This window comes from Cervus elaphus, chromosome 26, assembly GCF_910594005.1.
Source record: "Cervus elaphus chromosome 26, mCerEla1.1, whole genome shotgun sequence".
In the NCBI taxonomy this organism is placed as follows: domain Eukaryota; kingdom Metazoa; phylum Chordata; class Mammalia; order Artiodactyla; family Cervidae; genus Cervus; species Cervus elaphus.
This window is the reverse complement of record NC_057840.1, coordinates 39,854,256-39,873,669: the sequence shown is the minus strand read 5'-3', so window position 1 is coordinate 39,873,669 and position 19,414 is coordinate 39,854,256. Positions and strand designations below refer to the sequence as shown.

At 39.5% G+C, this 19,414-nt stretch overlaps 1 protein-coding gene across 1 annotated transcript in view; it reads right to left on the bottom strand.

The window, feature by feature from the left end:
- The window catches only part of ARID1B (AT-rich interaction domain 1B), a 410,724-nt gene that overhangs the window by 295,752 nt on the left and 95,558 nt on the right, over positions 1-19,414 (bottom strand). The gene's annotated exons all lie outside the window — the stretch shown is intronic.

The window sequence follows — 19,414 nt, the reverse complement described above, 5'->3', positions numbered from 1 at the left end:
AGGAGATCAAACTGGTCAATCCTAAAGGAAATCAACCCTCAAATATTCATTGGAAGGACTGCTGCTGAAGCTAAAGCTCAATACTTTGGCCACCTGATATGAAGAGCCAACTCACTGCAAAGACCCTGAGGCTGGGAAATATTGAGGGCAGAAGAAAAGGGCGCAACATAGAATAAAATGGTTGGACAGGATCACCAACTCAACGGGCATGAATCTGAACAAACTTCAGGAGATGGTGAAGGACAGGCAAGTCTGGCGTGCTGCAGTCCGTGGGTCCCAGAGTCGGACACGACTGAGCAGCTCAACAGCAACAACAACAGCAGCAGCTCTCTGTTTAATTTTTGAGAAATGGCCATACTATTTTGTATAGCAGAATACCATTTTTTACCCTGCCAACAGTGCACAAGGGTTCTAATTTCTCCACACCCATGACAACACCTGCTATTTTGTTTTTGTAATAGCCATCCTAATGGGTGTGAAGTGGTATCACACTCATTACAGGTTTGCTTTTTATTTCCCTAATGATTAGTGATGCTGAGCATTCTTCTCAAGCTTATCAGTTATTTATTCTCTTGGAAAACTATATTCAAGTCTTTCACCCATTTTTTAAATTGGGTTGTTAGGTTTTTCTGTTGTTGTGTGGTAGGAGTTCTTTATATATTCTGGATATTAATCCCATAAATGATATGTGATTTCCAGATAGTCTTGCCTCTTCTGAGTGCTGCCTTTTTGTTCTCATGATAGTGTCCTTTCATGCACATAAGTTTTTAATTTTGATGTACTCCAATTTATCTTTTCTTTTGTTTCCTGTGCATTTGGTTTCATGTTCAATAAATCACTGCCAAATTTAAAGTCATAAAGCTTTCCCCAATGTTCTCTTCTAAGAATTTCACAGCTTTAGCTCTTATGTTTTAGGTCTGACCCATTTTGAGTTAATTTCCATACATAGTGTAAGGTAAGGGTCCAACTTCATTCTTTTGAAAGACCTCTTGTTCGTAACTCTAGTATGTAATTTTCATCTCTGCTTCAAATCCTTTTGTCCTAAGAAGAACTGTTTGGCTTGGTATCTATATTTTCCTCTAGAACTATATTAAATGTACCCAATCAACACACTGTATGATATGTTTATATGAAATTCAAAATCAGGGAAAACTTATCTATAGTGTTAGTAGTCACAACAGTGGTTGTAGGATAAGGGAACTAGCTAGAAAGAGGGATGAGCAAACTCCTGGGAGGAACAAAAATATTCTGTATCTGAATTGGTCTGGTAGGTTCAAAGATGTACATTATTTGTCAAAACCCATCAAATCATACACTTAAGATCTGAGCATTTCATTGTATGTATATCTTTAAAATATGTACATACACTTACTAACAAAGAAGGTATCCAAACTTTGTCAAACTTTTGACTTCACATTTTTTATAATGTATTTATGTCAAACCACTTCTGCTTTACTAATGCCTAGATTTAAGTTTCCTATCTGATAATAAAATAGTAACTATTCTGAGATGCTTAATAGGGAGTTCTCATATTTTCAGTTTACATAATTCTAACCAACTTGATGAATATGAGTTTGAGCAAGCTCCGGGAGTTGATGACAGACAGGGAAGCCTGGCGTGCTGCAGTCCATGGGGTCACAAAGAGTCAAACGAAACTGAGCAACTAAACTGAAAATATTACATAGCAATTAATACTGAAATAATCGCAATGAGTAAGTAAATTCAAATATTTAATAAAAAGTCACAATATATATGGGCTTCCCAGGTGGCTCAGTGATAAGAATCCTCCTGCTAATGCAGGAGATGAAGGAGATGGGAATATGATCCCTGGGTCAGGAAGATCCCCTGGAGGAGGAAATGGCAATCTGCTCCAGTATTGTTGCCAGGATAATCCCATGGACAGAGGAGCCTGGCCGGCTACAGTCCATGGGGTCACAAAGACTTGGACACGACTGAGTATGTACTGCATGCACAATGCACAATATATAGAAACAATATCTTTAACTCAGAATTCTGCTTTTGAGAAATTTACCTTAAGGGAAAAATATAAAACAAGTAAGTAAAAAGATGTGCAGCAAGAAGGTCACCACAGCCCCATGACAGCACCCCCACTCAAGAGCGAAACAGCCTAAATGGTTAAATGTATATCATGAAAGGCTGGTTTAAAGGAGGAGGATAATGATATTTTATTCAGTGAAATACCACAGAACCATTAAAATGAATGAATCTAATTGTACATGATATGTATTGAATAGGAAGAAAGCATGTCCATGGGTTACTGAGGTGGGACTTAAGGGGTAGCAGGTTACAGAGCCATATACATGCACGCAAGTGTGATTCAGTCATGTCTCATTCTGGGATCCTATGGGCTGTAGCCCTCCAGGCTCCTCTGTCCATGGGTTTTTCAAGGAAGAATACTGGAGTGAACTGCCATTTCCTACTCCATACATACATTTTTTTTTAATATGCAAATCTGTATATGAGTGGTGAGTATAGCATTAATAGCCCAGAAGTATATACATCAAATGTTATGTATCATTTCCTAAGCCAACTCTGAGTTTTTCATGCATCTAGAACTAAATGCAATTTCTTTTAGATTAATTATTGCTGTCTTTCTAAGAATTATCAGAAAGGTATATTATTATAACAATTTATACTTAATAGCAGATAGCCTCTTAATTTTTGTTTTTGACCATAAATTTGAATTCTTCCAGGCAAATTCTACAAAAAAGGAAAGCAAAAAGCACAGGAAAAATCATGAGCTCATAGCAGCTACATTTTAGTCAATACTGTGGCAAATTCTACTGGCTTCCGATTTCACAGAAAGTAAATGCTATTTTTCATGCAAAAAAGACAGACTGAAAAGTCCCCACAGCAAGGAATTTAGATGCTGAGTCGATGTGTGTCTGAACAAATTGCAAGAGAAAATTTTATTATGTCAACATGTCCAGTCAAAAATAATGTGTTAGAAGGTAATAAAGTTTAAAAGGTCAAAATCCTACAAATGCTCCACAATCTACGTACAGTCCTTTAAGCTAAGTTCCCAACTGGGATTTTTGAACAATGTAGGTACTTTTAAAATTCACTTTCTTTCTTTTTTTTTTTTTAATTTATTTTTATTAGTTGGAGGCTAATTACTTTACAATATTGTAGTGGTTTTTGCCACACATTGACATGAATCAGCCATGGATTTACATGTGTTCCCCATCCCATCCCTCTGGGTCATCCCAGTGCACCAGCCCCGAGCACTTGTCTCAAGCATCCAACCTGGACTGGTGATCTGTTTCACACTTGATAATATACATGTTTTGATACTGTTCTCTCAGATCATCCTACCCTCGCCTTCTCCCATAGAGTCCAAAAGTCTGTTCTATACATCTGTGTCTTTTTTTCTATTTTGCATATGGGATTATCGTTACCATCTTTTTAAATTCCATATACATGCGTTAGTATACTGTATTGGTCTTTATCTTTCTGGCTTACTTCACTCTGTATAATGGGCTCCAGTTTCATCCATCTCATTAGAACTGGTTCAAATGTATTCTTTTTAATGGCTGAGTAATATGCCACTGTGTATATGTACAATTTAGGTGCTTTTAAAATTCACTTTCTTATTATAAAAAGAAAACTAAATCTTGTCTTTAAGCTTGCTTGGTGGGGGTGGGGGGTGGGGGGTGGGGGGAACTCCACAATTCCTGAAATTACTCCTTCATGCTTGAAAACTGAGAAACAATCAACAAATGTACACAGAATATTTACTGTATGCACTGTACACTAAAGCTGTAAGTTCCTTCAAATTTCATCCAGCTTCCCTTGAGTAACACAAAAAAGACAACATAGGGTTGGAAGAGTGGGCAGAGCAGTCCAGGGTCAAACAGTGTCTAAACTCCAGCAGAACAGGCTTAATGACCAATCACACAAAGGAGCTGGTTACACAGCTCCCGTTGCTATGGAACCCACTTCCATTTCTGTCCATGCCCTTGTTCCTAACAGATAACTTTCAGACCATAAACACTGCTGTTGTTTAACAGGCTGAAAAATAACCAACATATCTGGGCTGCTTTAGCCCACTCCCTTAGTATAAAAATTTTTTTTCTACTTCATATCAGAAAATAAATTTACTTTTTGGTTTGTGAAACTAAATTGAAAAGTTCTCATTTGTTATCAGCAATAACTCTTTTCTCATGATAAATTCTGTTTTCTAAAGCTTCCTTATCAGGTACACACAATATAAGATTATAAACAGTGAGAATAATATACATGTAATCTCTCTTGGATTTTCTTTATAATTATTAATTACCTACAAAATTTCACTGCTTATTCTAAGTCCAGCTGCTTTATATTTAGCCAATCGCAGCTTAAGTGAATACTGGGTCAGACCAACGTTTTGCAGCATGAATACTCTACGTGGCTATGGGAACTAGTGGTAGTGCCTTTCATGACCTCAATTTCCAGAAGTCAGAGATATGTCCTCAACAGCCTTTATTTCCTCTCCATAATCACTATTCTATTATCCACAAATTTATTTATACTCTTCTTAAATTAATTTACATTTCTAGTCCAGGCTACCTCTTGAAGGTAAAAAGTTCTGGAACATTATTATCCATTTTGTAAAGTGCTACATCCTTCAGTTTTCATAAAATGAACTCCAAGCTTCAAGCAGTGTCCGCTAATGCTAGTACCTGGAACTTGATTAACAAATGTATGGTCAGTCAATGCCAGCCAACTCCTTCAGATCTCCTTGATCAGAGATTCCCTGTCAACTGCTTTCTGCCCTCAAGTCCCTTGATTATTTTCACTGCCTCATCTAAATTGCTTTCACTGTTAGCCTTCACTGTGGAATAGCAGCTAAAATAGCATAAATGATTCCAAAGGCACAGCAAGCATGGCTGTACACAAACGTAAAATCACTTTTGTATTTACTTTTAAAAAGAAACCTCTACTACAAATTTTGTATTCTCTACCACCTCCTAACTACAGATGTTTTCACCTTTCTTTCCAGGTCAGCCAAATTGAGGAGATTTTAAGTATTCATAAAATGCAGGCATTCACTGGCAGTAAAATGCTTCCTCTCATTTACAACCAGTGTTGAAATAAAGTCTTACTGTACACAAAATTAACACACAAGTGTATAATTGTAGTTTTATGCTCAAGTGCGTTAATTATGCACTTTAAAACATTTTCTTCCCAAGGATTCATTGAGGGCATTTGATATCACAGACTTATGAGGTCTACTGTGCGCTTCTTTGACAAAACAGAAGCATAACAAAAAAATCTGCAGCCTCAGAGAGAAAGTAGTATGCAAAGTACAAGATGATAAATCTCATTCTAAACATTTTAGCTTAAAAAGATCATATTTCCAACGCATATGAATGGGTGAGGGGTCAACCTAAGAGTAAAAGATTAATTCAGACTCCTTATTCTTGAAGCAAACAGAACCGGCATACCAAAACAAGTGGTCTCAAACCTTTCATAAATCATCATGGGGAGAAAAACTCACCTATGAGTCTATATGCCTTACTAATATAAATAGTAATATTGGCAGGAAAAAATTTTAATAGTAAACGAAGCCTTGCTCATTTCTAATGCAGAAGCTTTGACATCTAGCTTATCAAGTATTTACATTTAAAACAAAATAAAAAGTAAGTATTTTCCATACCAAACACATGTCATTTTCAAATCAGAGAATCAGAACTATGGAAATTCATCAACATGGTCTGCAAAAAGCCCAAATTCTGCAGAGCTCACAGTATGTACAGAAAGAAAAGAAGGGCCCTGAAAGCCATCTGTAGTAATAAATAGGTCAACTCTGCTAACAGAAGCAACATTTTCCTAGAAAACGCTACTTAAAAATAATTTTAAAGAAAAGAAGGAAGGAAAGAGGGAGGGTGAAAGAAGAGGCCTGAGCTGTCTCACAGGACCTCAGGTGTCTCCATTCAGGAAAGCACTTAACCAAGAAAACAGACATGTGATGTTGTTTATTTAGTAAAGAATACATCTCACTGAAAAGCAATCTGGAGTTTCCATCTTTCTTGTCATATTACTGCGCAAACTGCAACAGGTAGTTTTGAATTGGTGAACATAATCTTTGAGTGGTTTCAATTCTTTAAAAAATATATAAAGAGATTATAAAATCGAAAGTCAAAACAGTACAGCAGGACCTCACACACACGTTCCAACAGCAGGGTTTTCTAACAAGACTTTTAAGTGTGAGACTACAGTATGTTCATGTTTTTAAAAACCACCACTTGGTCCACACGCACACAGTAAGAATACTATTTACTACAGGTAAAAATGGAAAAACTCGGCAGTGCAACTGATGGGAACTATCTATAGCTTCTTGCCTAGCTGCCCTTCTGGCCAGAGATTTCTATTTTCATAAAGCAGAAAAGAGGAGCCAAGAGCTTTGCCACTTTCCCATATAAACCGAGCTGCCAAAATGGATGTGCCAAAGGGGAATTTCAGAGAATTTTAAAGAGATAACCTTTGCTGAGGCTGCAATGTCAACTCCGTAACCGCATGACTGGAACATGTGCAGTGAATGCTAGATTGAAAGGACTGTTCTATTGGAGATAACCATGGAGCAGGGGAAACAGAGAAAACAGGGATTTACCAGAATCAGACTAGAATTTTAAAACAGCAAATGGAGAGACAAGCAACTGGTATCTTCTGTGGACGGGAACATGATGGTGGGGGAACATGAGGAGAGAGATGATTCACAGCAGGCCCTTTCTACCTTGAGGATTTTATACCACCCATTGAAATTCTGCGTGTGTGAGTGTGTGTATATGCATCTAAATTCCGTGTGTGCGTGATTTTTTTTCAAGAGTCACTGTGACTGTATTTTTCCAAGAGTCTAGGTTTATCTTTTGAGGGTGAGGGGGTTAGTTGTTTTATGTATCCTTTCTATATTTTTCCTCTCCTGCTCCCCTCCAAAAAAGAGAGAGGGAGGGAGGGAGGAAAAGAATGATTTTAGTAACTGAGTTCATAAAAATGTGAGTACAAAGCCACCAAGCCCCTCAAAAATGGACATCTAAAAAACGATATTATGTTAAAAATATGATCCTTTAAAAACATACACTGTTCTATATCTTTCAAAGGAGAAACTTGTACTCATGGAGAAAAATAATAGTAATGATAAGGCAAAGGGTAAGACAGACTTCTCTACATAACATAGCCAAAACCCAAACCTGGCTTCCTCTGAGACTCTGAGACTTCAGTAGACTGAAGGATCTAAGAATAGACAGTCCCAGGGGATGAGCCAGTATAGGGACCTTGACCGGCATTCTCCCCGAGCAGAGGCGCTGACACTGACTCGGAGAGGAGACAGCTGCAGGCTTTGTCTTGTGCTACCCAGATACAGAACAGGCTTCAGATAACCATAACTAGCTGGCCACTTTTTGCCCTGACTTTCAGAATGAACTCATAACAAATAATGAGGACTGCAAATAAAGGAGTCCTTTTACATTGGGAGATGTTTCTACTACTAATTCATCCTCTCTAAAAAATCAGTGATATCTTTCCCGAACCTCATGTGCAAAGGTAAGACTAAAGGAAATGTATATGCACATTAGTGGTTGAAAAACTGACTCCTTGCATTTTATTCCCTGGATCATAGTCTGAGATGGGTTGGGTGAAGGAAGAGGGTGGGTAGAAATGCTCAAAAACACAGGCAACACACACAGTCACATATTTGGATCATTAAGCTATTGTTTTAAGCTGAAAATAAACATCCATTCCCCCATCCTCAGAAGGCTAAGCCTAATTAAACTTTATTGTAAATTACTTTATCATGCACTGTTAGAACTGGTAGGGATTTCAGAGATCACTGGTTCAACCCTCTCTTTATTAAGATCAAGAAGCTAGGGTCAAGAGTTAGGAAATCTGCACAATTTCACCCAGCTAGAGTCACAAATAAAAACTATGCTCTCCATGCACACCCCTCCCCAACCAGGGCTCACTCCACTCTCCCAGGATGCCCAGTCACTGAATGGAAAGAGTGGGGAGCAGTATGTAAGGGAAGCATGGAGGGTGCTCAGGCTGGGACAGGAAGAGCAAAGGACACTCCGCGCATCCTCTCTGTTCCAGCAAAGAGAAGTGTAAGAACAGACAAGGACACTGGGGAGTCCACAGAACATCGGAGAAGCAGCTGGAGTGGGAAGGAAGACAGGTGAGCAAAAACACAGTGATTATAAATGAGAAATGTACGCAAAATGTTTTTTAAGTTTTAACTGCTAAAATCAGAAAGTATTAGGACATAAAACTTCTACCAACACAGATATATACTCAAGGCAAAAGGGAGGAAGGGGGAGGCTCTTTGTGCTGAGTCATTTGGCACATAAATTTAACCCATAAAATAAACTTGTGATATTGGATAATATTAATAATTTAAAGAGAAGTTTCATTATGAGGCTGAGACAGCATGAGGAAATGATGCTTTAGATAAAAATATCAAAGCCCTTCAAATATAAATATATTTCAAAGCAAATGTTTATATAAGAAGAGAAAAATCATTTAATTATTTCCCTTGAGGTCTTCAATTTTTTTTATTTCATCAGATGGAACACATGTGCCAAATATTCCCAAAAGACTGGTCAGGAAAAAATATAGGATGTTGACATTTTAAAATCATTAACAGAAAGACACTTGGGGGTGGAGAGAGGAAGATTTACTTAATGTAGAATTTTCAACAAATTAAATGTTTGACTTCTTTCTCTACCATCTCTTCTATTTATATTTAATGATTTATTTTAAATCATGAAAGTAGACATTCTAACCTATTCAATTTTGAAACACAACAAATAATCAAAATTATAATTACCCCCCAACAAAACTATACTTTTAACACAGATGTGTTCTCAGACTATCCATTCCAAGCACCTCTGCAGAGCAGTCACAAGACTTTGGGGTAACACAAAAGTTGTTTAATTATTTTGCTAAAACATGAAGGGGTACAAAATAATCATACCAAAATACAGCCCTTCAATCCAATGGCAAATAAAGATACATGGGCTAAAACATTTCTCATTAGACAATAGGCTAATTCTACTTTAACTATTAAAAAATCAATTTATTACATTACCTTTAAACGGAAAAAGCTAGAATTCAAACAGTATACCACAGTAATTTTCACTTTAATAGATCCTTCAAATTTAAAGGATACATTCTACATATTACGGGGTGGGGGATGATTTCCAGCTATTCATGTGACATACTTAAGTTTTCTTTCAGGAATGTTGTTTACAAGACCAGTGGAAGGCCATCAGAGTAGCAAGAAAACACTGCAGTCAGGAAGTCTCCCCAAAATCAAGACCAGGAATGAGGAATTAGTGAAAAATGGTCATTTTCTAACCAGAGATGTTAATCACATTCGATAACTATAACAATAACTTAAAACCTATAGCTATTTCTTACTGCCAGAGAAAAGAAGTAACAACACTAGTATCTGGTCATTTTGTGTCTCCTTAAACCTCTTTCCACTGGTCCTCCACTCCCCACACTGGTGGGACTCTGATCACTCCATACGTCCAGGACAAATCCACTGTGAGGATCTGGGTGCTAAAAAAAGTCCTAATCCTCCTGAATGAAACCTGCAGAGAAGCCTCCAGGTGGTGCTTTCACTGCAGGCTCCTTTAGGGCTTTGTGGAGACGCAGGCTGCTGCCCTGATCACACCCTGTCATGGATCCATGTGACGGGTAAGCGACCTGCCCTGAAATTGGTAAATTAGTTAACTGTGCCTTTGATTTTCCATCAAGCTGTCCCGTGAATAGGCCATATTCTAACTCTACTTTGTCTCAACTACCAAAAAAAAAAACAACTTAAAAATTTCCATCAGAAAGAAAAGGAGGTGAGGAATCAAAGGAGCTAAAAATACTGAAGGTTATCAGACCAATGGCTTTCAAATGTTTTGATTCCAAATGAAAAGAAGAATTATGTTTTAGATCACAACCTTGAACACACATGACATCCTTACTACACTGTGATGCATTCATATTTTTTTCATATTCAAATCTCTTAAAAAAATTTCTGGTTGCAGCTTAATATACATTGCTTTCAGAGCCACACTAATAGATCACAATGAATAGTTTTTAAAAACACTGCATTCAAGGATGATTTTTTCAGAGCATCTCAGAGCAGCAGTGTATCAGATAGCGTATGAGAATAAATCAGTGTCCATGGATATTGGTTCCTCAAGTTCGTCTTCCCTGCCCTGCAGCTGCCGTTGATACACAATGCACTGCCAGAGAAACAGAACCACTGCTGATCTGAGCAGGCTGAACACCAACAGGAGATAACCAGCAAACAGAGAGAAGGCAAACTACAACAGAGCAGGGTAACAACCCACCAACAGTGTCTACTGCTCAGAGAGAAGGAGACAACAACTCCAGGAAGGAATTAGGAGTCACAGCAAGCATGGGTGAAGAAGAGACAGGACGCCTGAGCAGGTAAGTGTCCTAGCAGAGGCTCGGGATAAAGAGAGCATGCAATGGTGAGCAAGAGGCAAGCGCCAGAGATGGTACACAGCTCTCTTACAGCTGGAAGAAAGAAATGAAATGAAAAGTACAGGATGAACTGAATTCCAGAGGCAAAGCAAGGAAAATGAGACAGGAATAAAATTTTAAATATAAAGAGTATAGAGAAAGAGCTATGACTTCTTTTTTTAATATTTATTTTATTTCTTTACTTTATTTGGCTGCTCTGGGTCTTAGGTGCATCACACGGGATCTTTCAGTTGCGGCATGTGAACTCTTGCTTGTAGCATGTGGGATCTAGTTCCCTGATCAAGGGCTGAACCTGAGCCCCCTGCACTGGGAGCACAGAGTCTTAGTCACTGGGAAGTCCCAGCTATGACTTCTTTTGATTTCCACAGAGATCCCAAAAGAAGAAAAGTAAAACCTCACAGGGACAAGGCAATATATCTATTCAGGGGCGGGGTAAGGCAGGGAAGACCTTCACTGCTGGTGGTGGAAATCCTGACCACCATGTCCCTGGGGCAATTCTGAGGCTCCCTAGCAGTGAGTTCTTCATCAGATTCATATGAATATTTGCACAAATAATGTCTCTGGGGGAAACACTTGGAAAAAAATTATAATTATGACTGCCTAAAATTTGCAATGATGCTACTAAGAAGAATAAGGACAATTAACATGTAATTTAAAAAGCAAATGCTCACAAGAAAGACTATCTCATTACAGGCAGAGAGGCAGTGGGCAAGAATGCTCTAAGAACAGGGAGCCTGAAGGTGTCTCACAAATGTTCCCTGACCAACTGACACTGGGAAGCAAAAGGAGCTGAAGGCAGTTGTATTCATTGAGCTTGTAACTTTAGAAAATACAGAAATTAAGCTCTGGAACGCTCCCTCTCTTCGCACTTCCCTTGTACTCTTTCATCATAACCTTACACTGCTCTCTACCCTGAGGCCTCCATGTGAAATTCCCTATACCACAAATTATAGCATATGGCTTTCAGCTTCTTTTCTCCAAAACAATTTACTACAGTAACTACCAGAAAGATGTCATTGTAAAAACTGTTCATTGTTATCAGCTAGTTCAGTTCACTCACTCAGTCGTGTTCGACTCTTTGTGACCCCACGGACAGCAGCACGCCAGGCTTCTCTGTCAATCACCAACTCCCAGAGCTCACTCAAACTCATGTCCATCGAGTCAGTGTTAGTTGGTTATCAGCTAACCACTCCCCAAATTCATGACAGTATCAATATTTCGTATGTACACACACAGTGCTTTCAAACTTCTTTCACACTGATGATCCCATTCAACTCTGTGATAATTCTATGAAAAAGGGCAGAGTTACTCTTGGACAAAGAGCCTTCTCTATGAAGGTACTAAGAGTCAACTGGTGACAGAATCAGTGATAGCTGTCTGGTCTCCTGATTCAAACAGATAGCAGGACTGAAAGAGAAAGCTATGGCAAGGCACCCTTAGAGTTGGTACCTGTACCTATGCTTTGTTTTCCCAAATGGATCTCAAACTTTTCCATACATTCCATTATATCACATGTATTGATTCAACATTTTATTGAGCAATAATAAAGTGTCAAAGAATCACCTGAGGCGCTATAGAAGATAGAAATATGAATATTACAAAATCCCTGCATGTAGCAGCTTACAAACAGAAGGGAGAAGTAACATATGCTTACAGTTCAGAATAAAAAAGAAAATTTTGAGCCATAACAAAAGGACAGCAGAGAAGGAAGCAGGTAGTTTTCATTGGAAGAGTTGGGGAGATAAGTCCCAGAGCATCAGGAAATGCTGTTCAGATCGTAAGTATTGGTCCCAGGCCTGGACAGAGGACTTGACTCTCAATTGGCAAGAGAAGAAAAAAAAGAGGATTCTCTGCTGAGTAACAGAAACCCAGTTGGCAAAGGAGGGAAACATGAAGGGAATGAGGCATAGACAGTTCAGTGCAGTGTGATATAATGATAGAGAGGAATTCTGATTAATTCCCAGGTCACACTATGTACACAGCAGATGCTTAAACAAACAAACAACACCCCCCCACCAAAAGCACTGGCTGTATGAATGGTTGACTCTGTAATAAATGAGTACATTCCATTTTAAAACATAAACATGAGTTACCACCCAAGATAATGAGTTATAGTTAACTCTTAAGTATCAACTGCAACTTGCCCTTGGGAACATTTTCATGGCATTAAGGCTTTCCCCCTTACCACACATACCTTCAGGATGTTTCCTCACATAATGGCTAAGAACACATCTTTTTCATGGTAACCCAAATAAGCCACTGTTAAGGAGGTAAACTTTCTGTTCTCGGAAATTAAATACTGCACTCCAAAACCATGCAGTAATTTTTAAAGAATACCTACTATTTAGAAATTATTTCTATAACTGCTCCCTTTTAATCAACATGAACAAACACTAAGCATGCCCCAATGGGTACCACTTAGACTAAAATTTCAATAATGGGTGCTGAAAGGTGTCAGTACTGAGATACAGGAACCCATGCACTCCTCAGACTCCCTGAAAGGTGACTGACACAAAATTGAAGACAACACATCACCCGTTAACACACTGAGAGAAAGACCATGAATATGGTATAGGTGATACTACATACATATGTATTTGTTTATTTGAAAAATAAGACTACTAAAAATTACCTAATTTCTTCCAGTTTCTTTTGGCATATCATGAATTTCAAATCTGATATCCAAAATTTCAAGTATCACATATCAAATCTTAATCTGGGTCTAGATAAGCAACTTGAGAATTACCCTGGTACTCAGTAACTAAAATCAGCTTGCTGAGGTTAGGACGGCCCACAGACAGGCTGTTCCAGACCCCTCAGCCAAGGTAAGAGTTGCGGGGGAGGAAAAAGGGGAGTGGCTCGGGGTTAGGGGTGGCTCACTTGGGCCCAGTGACAAGTCAGTCACCTGGCAGAGCTGTGGAAATTCCAGCAGGCCCAGGGCAGCACACGGCAACAGTGCAGCTGCCCAGACACACAACCTCCTGTGTTTCAAAGCCCTTCTAACCTCCATCAAGCCTACAACACTTTCTCTACGAAGGTTCCAAATCCTTCTCTTTGGCCTTTTTCTCTACACTAGAAGCAATATGACAAAACAACTAGACAAACTGTTGTCAAAGTAATATGTTTCCTATACAAAATTAACACCACCTACCAAAAGCCATCAGTATTTTTCTTATGCAAATTTTATACAATATATTTATTAAATAATTATAAAATTTTTTTATTCAATATGAAGCATTATGTTTCACAACTTAAACACTCCACCAACTTATCAACTTTCCTGTGAAGGCTTCGGAGTGGGCTTCTGTCTCTAACACAGCCACATGACACACAATCGCATAACAGGCTCCCTGGGTTTCTCTTTCTCCTTTATGATCAGGAGTCCAGTTTCTACCTGCTCCTTTCTCCCTCTTGTCATATCCGCCTTCCCCTCTGACACTCCTAACTAATGACAGTGATTCTTCACTTTATGATGCCCCACTCCCCTGAAAATATATTTCTTCTAACTCCTAGACTCACGTTCTCACCCTCCTCGCCCCTCAGCAACAGTAACCTGGCATCCTCTCATCACCCGGCCCCCACCTCACATCTCAAATACACCAGGGAGGGCGAGGGGAGGATGTGGGCTCCCAGAAGAACAGACTTCTAAAACCTTCCCAAGTTTGGAAGAGTTCTTCTACTGTGGCAATACTCAGCCATCTACCAATGCAGAGGGGGTTTGAGGTTTTTGTTGTTTGTTTTTGTTTTGTTTTCCTTCCATCATTATGAAAGAGTTTACTCTCAGTTTTCCCTACAAGATATGAGAGATCCCTACTCTAAAACACAGGAAGACTAAGCTTAGCACATATACCTATGTCCCAGCATGTGTATATATGCATGTATGTAGTTTATATCTTAACTCACAGCAAGAACTGATGTTATACTTTATAAAAAATAGGAAGATACAAACCCTCTGTCCCTATTACATAAAAATTATCTAATATTCTTAAAATTAAGAATTTAAGAAGTGTTAACTAAAAGCAGAAGTGTTTAACATGATATGGGGGAAAAAATCAACATAAACACTTCTCACACTACTTGTTTTGAGGTAGTTTATTTCCGAAACATATTTCCCAATGTTATAGTCCCTTAAGGTGCTCATCTATCTGGCTTCTACAGTAATCTACAAATGTGAAACAAACACACAATTCACAGAAAGGAAAAAAGTACGAGGGCTTAACCGACTGTACTCTCATTTTCCAGAGGGTAGAGGTGTGGGGCTCAGTCACAAAGGGGCTTGTAAATTCCACTGGTTTAATGAACAGATAGTTTTCCTAATTGTTATTGCTGTACTCCACAGCCTAGTGATTGCCAGGCCAATGCCAAAGTCCAGGTTCCATTTGAATGACATATGGCTTCAGTCAACCAGAGAGATGTCACAACACTGAACAATTCAAGTAGACAGAACAAGAATACCTAGCGCCAAATTGGCCTTTGCAGAACCAGATTTGCTCGTGCACATCGCTATCCTTGGAAGAGGTTGCATGTTGAGTGTGCATACTGTGAAGACACTTTCCTGAGTCCCGAAAAGCACTGCACCAGGGCTCTGGGTCTTGTAGGCTGGCGCAGTGGAAACAGGCTGCATGGACTCTGGAGCGGCAGGCACAAGGTCAAGTTCTGCCTGAACAGCTACAAGTTCTTTGTCAGACTGCATTACTTCTTTGCCCACCAGGTTCCTCGTAAAACAGTATTATTACAATACTCCCTCCACCTCACTGAATGGCATGCTGACATGAAAACTTCCTAAATGGTCAACTACTATGTAAACAATCACATGATAAAAACATATATCCCACCAATAAAAACTTCCAGAAGTACATCTATTCCAAGTGGTAGAAGAGCAGTGTGTGAGGCACTTGTCCATCCATTTGGCTACCCAGGCTATGAACACTTCTAGTACCTGAATAATTCCTCACTGACTGTGATAGGATGTGGTGATGTCAAGTAAGAAATACATACTTGGTTTTTGTCCCCATTTCTGGCACTGAGCTCCAAAAACGCTTGAAACTTCCTAAGTGTTGAGAGCCTGCATGGGTGCTCAGTTGTTAAGTCATGTCCAACTCTTTTGCAACCCTACGGGCTATAGCCCAGCAGGTTTTTCTGTCCATGAAATTTTCCAGGGAAGAATACTGGAGTGGGTTGCCATTTCCTTCTCCGGGGATCTTCCCAATCCAGGGATGGAACCTGTGCCTCCTATGTCTTCTGCACTGGCAGATGGATTCTTTGCCACTGCACCACCTGGGAAGCTGGTTGAGAGCCTAAGAGGTATCTTTTGTTAGGGTTTTGAAAACTCACCTAAGGCTGGGGAATCGTTGCCGAGAGAACCAACCAAGCGATCATAGGGTTGAACCTTTCAGTCCCACCCCTTGATTCCTAAGGAGGGGGACAGTGGCTGGAAGTTGAATCAGTGGCCAAGGACCAATGATTTAATCAATCATGCTTATGTAATGAAGCCTCCATAAAACTTGAAAGGACAGATTCGGAGAGCTCCCACGTGGTTGAACATGTGGAGGTGCTGGGAGAGTGGAGCACTCAAGACAGCGGGCGCCCCGCCCCTTCCTGCTCAACTACTCACCTCTTCCATCTGGCTGTAGTTGAATTGCATCTTCTATGACAAACCAGTAATCTAGTAACTGAAATGCTTCTCTGATTTCTGTGAGCTGCTCTAGCAAATTAACGGAACCCAAGGAAAGGGCTGCTGAAAATTCTGGATCTGTAATTTGGATCTGTGACTGTCATCTGAAGTAGGGGATGGGGGCTGTACTGTTCCCAGGTAGTGGTAAAGAATCTGCCTGCCAATGCAGGGGCTGCAGGAGATGCGGGTTCAATCCCTGGGTCGGAAAGATCTCCTAAAGGAGGAAATGGCAACCCACTCCAGTATTCTTGCCTGGGAAATTCCATGGGCAGAGGAGCCTGGTGGGCTACAGTCCATGGGGCTGCAAAGAGTCGGACACAACTGAGCAACTGAGTGTGCACACACATCACACGTCATGTTTCCAAGCGACCAACAGGGGCGATGGTGGAGGACAAGCTGTGGTGCCATTTACTGAGTGACTGTGAATGCCTCGTCTATCCTCATGACCCAGGCCTGTCATCGTCCTCACAGTGTGGTGGGGATCCATGTGCCTTCCCTCCTTGCAAGCCCAGGTTTTCAACTTTCCTGGCTATTCTGCAGCTTCCCACTAGACTGCCAATTTTTCCTTTTCTGGTTGGAACAGGCCAAACTGAGTTTCATTGCTTACAACCAAAAATTCTGGCTGACAGAAGCAATTTCTGAAACGGGAGAAAAGGTAAGTAGCAAAACTAAAGGAGACCTTCAAAATGTGTAGCATAGCACAGCAAAAAGAGAAGATGTTAACATGATATACAGCTGTCATGATACACATGATGATGGGCAGTCTCTTGATCAAGTCAAAAGCAGGAAAAGAACCAAGTCTTTCATAAGATTTTAGGCAACTAATCAAAAGTCAGGAATAAATGCAGTGATGTGAGAAGTTCCACAAGTAATGAGATTTCAGAGGCAGGCAGTTCTAATGTATGTGAAGATCACAGGTTCAGAAGTAGACACGTTCAATATAAATCAATAATTTTAACATAGGGAAAGAAGTTTTAATTGAAATAGAAATTACCTAAATGTAGTTGGGGGCCAGTGAGCAAGGAAGACTTCACTTGCAGAGAAAGTGACAACTAAAGCACTTAGTTGTGTTTTAGTTTAGTTCAGAAGGGGGACACAGAATGGGTCATTTCAAACAGAAAGAATAGTGGGAAACAGGCATGGTATATACTCAAATGACAAAACTTCAGTGGGCTGATGCACAGACACAAAGCGAGAGGGGGCTGGGAGAAGATAAGGTAGAAAAGTTCATAAGGGCCATGCCATCAGGCTACCAAGTTTATATTTCATATAAGACAGGACTTCACTAAAGAACTCTAAGTAGGAGAGCAATAGATCAGATTTCCATTTTATTATAGCAAGATTACTGTGAAGACTTGTGAAGATTACGTGTGAAGAAATAAGTACACAAAAATTGGTTCTTAACCATTCTGGGTTCATAGATACTTCAAGAATATTGTTGTTATTCAGTCACTTAATCGTGACCAACTCTTTGTGACCCCATGAACTGCAGTACTTCAGGCTTCTCTGTCCACTATCTCCTGGAGTTTGCTATAATGACCAGAAAAATACACCTACACACATACATAAAAGTCTTAATATTTGATTCCAAAGAATCCACAGGCTTCCGAAGTCCATCTGTGAACATTCAGGGGTCCATGGGCCTCCAAGTGAGGATGATGTGGAAGCAGCAGAAAGACAACTGGCAGACACTGACCGAGAGGCCCCAGCAGCTGCCCACACCGGCGACAGCAGAGAGTGCAGCTCACGGAGAGAAAGGCAGAGAAGGTCTGAGTAATCTGCAGGAGTCAGTGATCAGCTGGATGTGTGGGCTGTGAGGGAGGAATACCAAGTATGACTTCCACACGGATGACTGACATGAGTGAGCTGCACCACCACAATTTTACGGCACAAACGATGGAATGGGGAAAAGACAATTCAATGGGATACTCAGAACTGAGTTTTGAGAAATACATCCAGGTGGAGATGACCGGCTGGCAATCAGAAACCAGTGTCTCAAACTGAGCAGGCCACAGTCCAGGGTAGAGTCATTGGACCAACATGTAACAGCAGAAGCTACAGGAGGCATCTAGATTCGGCAGGGTCTGGGGGACACGAGGCCGGCCAGACACCACAAGGGAAGCCAGAACTCAGCATGAGGTCCACAGAAGGGCTGAGGCTAGCAGGGTCAAACTACCACCATTATGCCACTTCATAAACAGAAACACATTAATTTGTGCAAGTAATCTGTCTGCATGGTCACATCAGTGCTATTGACTCCAAAAAAATATAAAAACCTTTAAATAACTCCATTTAGAGGCTTGCAGATATATTAAGAAAGTAACATTATCCAGAGATACAATTCTCAATCTTTGCAGAGCCCTGACCTCAAAAAGGATAGTGTGTACAAACAAAAAACTTTAAGGATGATTTTTAAATATCCATATAATTTGGAATATTCAATAATACACTTCAGAAACACTGAAAATCTAGAAAGGAATTTGAAACCTCCTTTCAGGAAAGCAATTCTTTCAACAGAAGTATTTAGCATGTTATATAAACATGTTATTCAGAGAAACGTACAACATCGGGGATTTTCATCACATTTACTATATTTGTTAGCCAAAATGTAGCACGCTTGTAATCACCAACAGAGCTGCAGTAAAACCTCTATAACATTAAACAACAACAAAATGTGGCAGTAAGCCATCCTTCTATTAAGAAAAAGAAAACAAAGAAAACATTCTCAATAAGTACAGCTTTCTTTGTGATTTTTTTTCCCTAAGGAACTCATTTTAAACAATAGCTTACTGGCAAAAGCATGATATCATTTAAATTTGGACAAAGTCTGGCATCTCTACTTTGTGAGAAGAATTTGGCAGTAGAAAAACTATAGTAATTTTAGGGTTTTCATTATTCTCACACTAAAATGTAGAGTATGAAATAGAAATAACAAAAACATTAATCCAGAATATAGTTCTGAATGGTCATGTATCTCTATTACTTGATTCAGCTTTTATCACTAAGAATTATATATGTTATTAATTTTGAATAAATGGCAAATGGTTCTATACTTTCCTAGGGAATTAAGTCACCAACAGGACTGAAAGATGAGCACACATATGAAGAAAGTTTATAGCACTTAATAATTTCTAACGTTCTGAAATCTGATCATCCAGTACAATCATTTCCTAAAAAACTAAAGAATTTTTTCCTTCTATATAATGGATTTCCTGCTACATAACATACTGAAGTGCA